The sequence below is a fragment of the Penaeus vannamei genome, chromosome 8 (genome assembly GCF_042767895.1).
Source record: "Penaeus vannamei isolate JL-2024 chromosome 8, ASM4276789v1, whole genome shotgun sequence".
Classification (NCBI taxonomy): Eukaryota; Metazoa; Arthropoda; class Malacostraca; order Decapoda; family Penaeidae; genus Penaeus; species Penaeus vannamei.
The window spans coordinates 1,958,328-1,965,574 of NC_091556.1; positions in this window are offsets into that span (position 1 = coordinate 1,958,328).

A 7,247-nucleotide genomic window follows, 5' to 3' on the forward strand; every position below is an offset into this window, starting at 1 on the left:
AGGAAGAGGAGGGTAGGAGAAGGAGGAGGAGGAGGGGGAGTACTCTCTCTCCCCTCCTCCCTCGTCATAAAAATAGCAACAATAATAAGAACAATACATAACCACATAATATCCCTGTCACCTCCCCCTCTTTCCTCCCCAACCCTTCTTTCGCCCCCTTTACCTGTCCCTCCCCCTCCCCCTCCCCCTCCCCCGCGAGAGATCCGTGGTCCACCTGTCCTTCTGGTTAACGAATCCCACTTCCTCTCAACCGAACTGCGATCTCTCTCTTTCTCTCTCTTTCTCTCTTTCTCTCTTTTTCTCTTTTTCTCTTTCTCGCTTTCTCTTTTTCTCTCTTTTCTTGTTTCTTTCTCTCTCTCTTTCTCTTTCTCGCTCTCTTCCTCTCAGTCTTTCTCTCTCTCTCTCTCTCTCTCTCTCTCTCTCTCTCTCTCCTATATCCCCCTCTCTCTCTCTGCCTCTCTCTTTCTCTCTCTCTCTCCACCCACTCCTCTCCCTCTCTCCCCCACTCCTCTCTCTCCCCTCACCCTCTCTTTAGCTTATCCCGCATCTCCCTGCCTTCTCTCCTCTCCTCCTCCTTCTCCCATTTCCGCAATTCGACTTTCGGGAAGCGTTAATTGCCGAATTAATAGGATAGAATGTTATACGGGGAATTAGAATGAGGCGGTGAGTGGAGTGCGATCCTTCTCCTCCTCCCTCCGCTTCCTCCTCTCATCCCTCTCCCTTTCCCTCTTCTCAGTCAATAAGAAAGAGAGAAAAAAAGAAAAAAAAGAAAGAAAGAAAATAAAATAAAATAAAATAAAATAAAATAATAAAAGTAAAGAAAAGAAAAGAAAAAAGAAAGAAAAAAAATATATATATACATATAAATCTTTCGTATGGCATTACACATCAAAAAAACGAATCTCGAACACAACAAAAACATATCAAACAAACAAACAAACAAACCAGATTCCCATCCCCCCCCCCCAATATCCCCCATGCCAAACCCAGCAACAGGCAACGCCCAGACAACCAAGCTATTCCCCACTGGAAACAATAAAGCAACCCCTTTTCCCCACATCCCTCCGCCCCAAAATCATCTCCCCAACACCCCCAACCCACTCCCCTACCCCTCCTACCCATTGGATCTCTCTCTCTCTGCCTCCCCCCTCTCTCTCTCTCTCTCTCTCTCTCTCTCTCTCTCTCTCTCTCTCTCTCTCTCTCTCTCTCTGCCTCTCTCTCTCTCTCTGCCTCTCTCTCTCTCTGCCTCTCTCTCTCTCTGCCTCTCTCTCTCTCTCTCTGCCTCTCTCTCTCTCTGCCTCTCTCTCTCTCTCTCTGCCTCTCTCCCTCTCTGCCTCTCTCTCTCTCTGCCTCTCTCTCTCTCTGCCTCTCTCTGCCTCTCTCTGCCTCTCTCTCTCTCTCTGCCTCTCTCTCCCTCTGCCTCTCTCTGCCTCTCTCTGCTTCTCTCTCCCTCTCTCTGCCTCTCTCTGTCTCTCTCTCTCCCTCTCTCTGCCTCTCTCTCTGCCTCTCTCTCTGCCTCTCTTTCTTTCTCCCTCTCCCTCTCTCTCAGCTCCTTTTTTTCTCTCTCAGCTCTCTTTTTTCTCTCTCAGCTCCTCTTTTTTTTTCTCTCAGCCTCACTTTTTTTCTCTCTCGCTCTGCCTCTCTCTCTCGCTCTCTCTCTCTCTCTCTGCCGCTCTCTCTCTCTCTCTGCCGCTCTCTCTCTCTCTCTCTGCCGCTCTCTCTCTCTCTCTGCCGCTCTCTCTCTCTCTCTCTGCCGCTCTCTCTCTCTCTCTCTGCCGCTCTCTCTGCCTCTCTCTGCCTCTCTCTCTGCCTCTCTCTCTGCCTCTCTCTCTGCCTCTCTCTGCCTCTTCTCTCTGCCTCTCTCTCTGCCTCTCTCTGCCTCTCTCTCTGCCTCTCTCTGCTGCCTCCCTCTCTTCCTCTCTTTTCCTTTCTCCCTCTCCCTCTCTCTCTCTCAGCTCTTTTTCTCTCTCAGCCTCCCTTTTTTCTCTCTCTCAGCCTCCCTTTTTTTCTCTCTCTCAGCCTCTCGCTCTCTCTCTCTCTCTCTCTCTCTCTCGCTCTGCCTCTCTCTCTCTCTGTCTCTCCGCCTCCCTCTCTCCCCCTCCCTCTCCCCTCCCTCTCTCTCTCCCTCCCTCCCTCCCTCCCTCCTCTCCTCCTCCCTTTCTCCCAAGAACGAGGCGGTAATCCTTCCGGGGAAAAGTTTGAACAGGGTCGGATTGTCCTTCGAGGTGCCCCCCCCTTCCCCCCTTTCCCTTCCCCCTTCCCTCTCCTCCCCCTCCTCCTCCCCTACCGCTCCCTACTGCCCGCCCTCCAAATCTCTTCCCCCGCCCGCCTGAGCGTTCTCTTTCAGCGTTCTCCGAGTTATTGTTCACCGGGATGTTCACCATTTCTAATGCACGGTCGATTGTTCATTTTCTTTTTTCTTTTTTTCTCTCTCTTTTTCTTTGGTGCGTCTATCTCTCTCTTCTTTCTCCTACTGTCTTTTAATCCTCTCTCTTTTTTTCTTTACCTTTTCCTTCCTTCCATCCCTTCCATGCTATGTCCTTCTTTCTTTTAGCCTCTTTCTTTTATCTCCTTTCCTTTACTTTCCCCTATCCTTCTATCTTTTCCCTCCTTTTCCTTCCTTTCTTTCATCTCTCCACTTCCTATCGCTTTCCCTTCCTTTTCTATCTCCCTTCCTCCCTTTCCCTCCCACCCACCCACCCACCCACCTTCCTCCATCCTTCCCTCCCCTTTCCTTCCTCCTATCCTCCTTCTGCCCCTCCTTCCTATCCTGCCTCCATCCCCCCCCCTATCCCTCTTCCCCCTTCCCTCCCCATCCACCCCACCTTCCTTCCCTCCCTCCCTTTCCTTCCCTCCTATCCTCTTCCCCCTTCCCTCCCCCACTCACCCATCCACCCACCTTCCCTCCCCCACTCACCACCCACCCACCTTGCTCCATCCATCCCTCCCTCTTCCTCCCTCCTATCCCTCTTCCTCCCCTCCCCCATCCATTCTTCCCTCCCTCCCTCCCCCATCCACCTTCCCTCCTCCCTCCCCCATCCACCTTCCCCTCCCTTCCTCCCTCCTATCCGCCTTCTTCCCCTTCCCTCCCTCCTATCCCCCTTCCCCCCTTCCATCCCATCCTCCCTTCTTCCCCCTTTCCTCCCTCTTATCCCTCCCTCCTCTCCCCATTCCCCCTTTCCTCCCTCACCCACCCTCCCATCCCCCTCCCTCCTACCCTACCCACCCACCCATCCACACCACCCACCCTCCCACCCCCTCCCTCCCTCCTCCTACCCATTCTCCCACCCTCCCTCCTATCCCCCTCCCACCCACCCACCCATCTGATTCTCCTCCCTCCTATCCCCCTCCCCCACTCACCCATCCACCCACCCTCCCTCCTATCCCCCCTCCCCCTCCCTCCCTCCCACCTCAAGCACTAACTAAATGAAACCCGCCGGAAAAACGCTCTCTGCATCGGACACATTTGGCTGAACTGCGGCCGCTCGCCTCTTGATGAATTCAAAAGGCTGGAAGGAAGAAATGAGAAAAGAAGGGAAGGAGAAGGGAAGGAAGGAAGGAGGAGGGAAGGAAGGAAGGAGGGAAGGAGGGAGGGAGGGAGGGAGGGAGAGGGAGGGAAGGAAGGAGGAGGAAGCGAGGAGGAGGAGGAGGAGGAGGAGGAGGAAGCTGGAAGGAAGAAATGAGAAAAGAAGGGAAGGGAAGGAGAGGGAAGGAAGGAGGAGGAAAGGAGGGAGGGAACGAGGGAAGGAAGAGGACGAGGAGGAAACTGGAAGGAGAAAAGAAGGGAAGGAGAGGGAGGGAGGAAGAGGAGGAGGAAGATGGAAGGAAGAAATGAGGAAAGAAGAGGAAAAGAGGGGAAGGGGAGGAGAGGGAAGGAGGGAGGGAGAGAGGGAAGGAAGGAGGGAGAGAGGGAAGGAAGGAGGGAGGGAGGGAAGGAGAGAGGGAGAGAGAGGGAAGGAAGGAGGGAGGGAGGAAGGAGGGATGGAAGGAGGAGGAGGAAGATGGAAGGAAGAAATGAGGAAAGAAGGGGAAAGAGGGGAAGGAGGGAGGGAGAGAGGGAAAGGAAGGAGGAGGGAGGGAGGGAGGGAGGGAGAGAGGGAAGGAAGGAGGGAGAGAGGGAAGGAGGGAGGGAGAGAGGGAGAGAAGGATGATGGGAAGGAAGGAGGGAGGGAGGGATGGAAGGAGGAGGAGGAAGATGGAAGGAAGAAATGAGGAAAGAAGGGGAAAAGAGGGGAAGGGAAGGAGGAGGAAGCTGGAAGAGAGAAATGAGAAAAGAACGGAAGGATGGAGAGGGAGGGAAGGAGGAGGAGGAGGAGAAAGGAAGGAAAGAGAAAGGAGGAAAGGTAAAGGAGAGAAGGGAAGGAGGGGAGGTGGAGGAATGGATGGGAGGAGGGGAAAGAGAGGAGAAGGAGAAGGAGAAGAAGGAGGAAGAGGAAGGGAGTTGCAGGAGGATTGAGAGGAAGACGAGATGAAGAAGAAGAAAAAGAAGGAGGAGGAAGAAGAGTTGAAGGAGAAGGAAGAAGAAGGAAGAAGAAACAGGAAAACGAACAACCAATAACTAAAGACAGTGATAAATAATAATAAAAAAGACAAGCAAAAAAGAAATACAAAAAGAAATACAAAAAAAAAAAAAAAAAAAAAACGGAATCAAAAAATCAGATGACACTCCTCCCTCCCCCCCAAAAAAACTCTTCAAGATTTCTCGCGAAAGGTCCACGCTGGCAACCCCCTCCCCCCCCTCTCCCCTCTTGACCTCTCCGCCAAAGGTTCTATAAATATAATCCCAAGAATAAGAAGGGAAAGACGTTCAGTAATAATCGCGAATGATAAGAACAATGATAACGATAATGACGGGCTGCCAACAGTTGCCACTATCAACATTAATAATAGTAAGTGCTGCCACAACCATAATCACAGCCACCAGCAAAACAACAACCGCAACAAAAACAATAACCACCACCAGCAACACCAACACTACAATAACAACCACCACCAACAACACCATCACCACCACTACCAACAACAACAGGAACAACATCACCAACACTACAATCACAACAACCGCCACCATCACTACCCCCAACAATAACACCACCACCACCACAACGACAATCACAACCACCACCAACAACAACAGCAACATCATCACCAACACTACAATCACAACAACCACCACCAACAACACCCTCACCACAACAACCACCACCACCATCACCTACACTACAATCGTAACAACCACAACCACCATCACCGCCAACACCACCACAACACCCACCACCCCCACCCCACCACCACCCCCACCAACCACCACCAACCAACCCCACCAACCACCACCACCACCACCACCACCAACCACCCCCACCCCCACCACCACCAACCTCCACCCCCACCAACCCCCACCACCACCACCACCACCACCACCACCACCACCCCCACCCCCACCTCAATTCTCACCACCCCCACCACTCCCCACCCGCACTTGAAACGGCCGGCCAGGTAGACACAAAAGGACCCACAGACGAACAGGTAATGGGACGAGGGTCGCTGATCCTCCGCGGCGGCTGGAGGAGCAGGTCGCGCGGGGGCTCCTTGCCTCTCGCCTCGCCTGGTGCTGTTTGTTTGTTTGTTTGTTTGTTGTTGGTGTTGTTTGTTTGTTTTTGTTGATGTTTGTTGTTGTTTTTTATATTTGTTGTTGTTGTTTATTGTTATTGTTTGTTGTTGTTGCTGTTATTATTGTTTGTTGTTGCTGTTGTTCATTGTTGTTGTTGTTATTGATGTTGTTGTTTATTGTTGTTGTTTGTTGTTACTGTTGTTGTATATTGTTGATTGACGTTGTTGTTGCTGCTGTTGTTGTTAGGGCGATTTTTTATAATTTTTCCTTTTCCTTACTCCATTTCCTTCTCGTTTTGTTTTGTTTATTTCGTTTATCACTCATCCATCCATTTCGTTTATTTGTGTATTAATTCATTTATTTACACATTTATCTACTGTCTCATTTGTTTAGTTCATTTCTTCTTCGCTTCGCTCCTCTTCTCTCTCTTCTTTTCTTTCTTTCTACAATTACCCTCCTCTTCCCTACCCCTCTTCCCTTTCCTTTCCCTCTCACCGCCCCCTATATTCTCTACAAAACAAAATCTTTGTCTTCCTCTCCTTCCCTTTCCCTCTTCCTATTCATATTTTCCCATTTCCCTTTCCTACTCGCTCCCTTTCCTTCTCCTACTTCTCTCTTTCCCTCTCTCTCTCCTTCTCTTCCCCTCCTCTTTCTCTCACTCTCCCTCCTCTTTCTCTCTTTCTTTGTCTGCTCTCTCTCTCTCTCTCTCTCTCATTTTCCCTCCCCCTCCTCTCTCTTTCCCTCTCCTCCCCCTCCTCTCTTTCCCTCTCCCTCCCTCCTCCTCTCTTCCCTCACACCCTACCCTCTCCCTCTCCTTCCCTCCACCCTCCCTCTCCCTCTCCTTCCCCCCTCTCCCTCTCCATTTTCCCTCCCTCTCTCTCTCTCTTTCCTCCACCTCTTCCCTCTCTCTTTCCCTCCCCCTCTCTCTCTCCTTTCCCTCTCCCTCCCCTCCTCTCTCTTTCCCTCTCCTCACCCCTCCTCTCTCTTTCCCCTTCCCTCTCCCTCCTCCCCTTCTCTCTCCCTCTCTCTCCCTCTTCCCCCCCTCCTCCTCTCCCTCTCCCCTTGAAAAGCAGGGCAAACCGAACCCCAAGAAACGAAGCCTAGAAAACAGGAGACCAAACGAGGGCCATTCCTCCGTCTCCCAATCCTCTCCCGGCGGCACTCGATGGCACTCCGGGAGACGGCGAATTATCACGGCGTTGAAAGGGAATAACCTCGACCGGCGGCGAAATGAGACAAATAGAAAAAAAAGGCGCTTAAAACACGTTAATACATGTATCTTATACAAAAAGGGAGAAAAAAAGGAATAGAAAGAGAGAAAGAGAGAGAGAGAGAGAGAGAAAGACCGAAAGAGAAAGAAAGAAATACACGCACACAAACGCGCACATACATATTTAAATGTGTGTGTTTGTGTATGTATGTATATATGTATATATGTATATATGAATGTATGTATGCATGTACGTATGTATGCATGTATGTATATATATGTATGCATGTATGTATATACATCACACGTATCTCATACATTAACTACATATGAATTTCCTTCTATCTATCTATCGAAACTGCTTTATTTTTTTACAAATATGAAATTCATAAATAAGATCCACCGTCATTCGCATATCCAATGTTA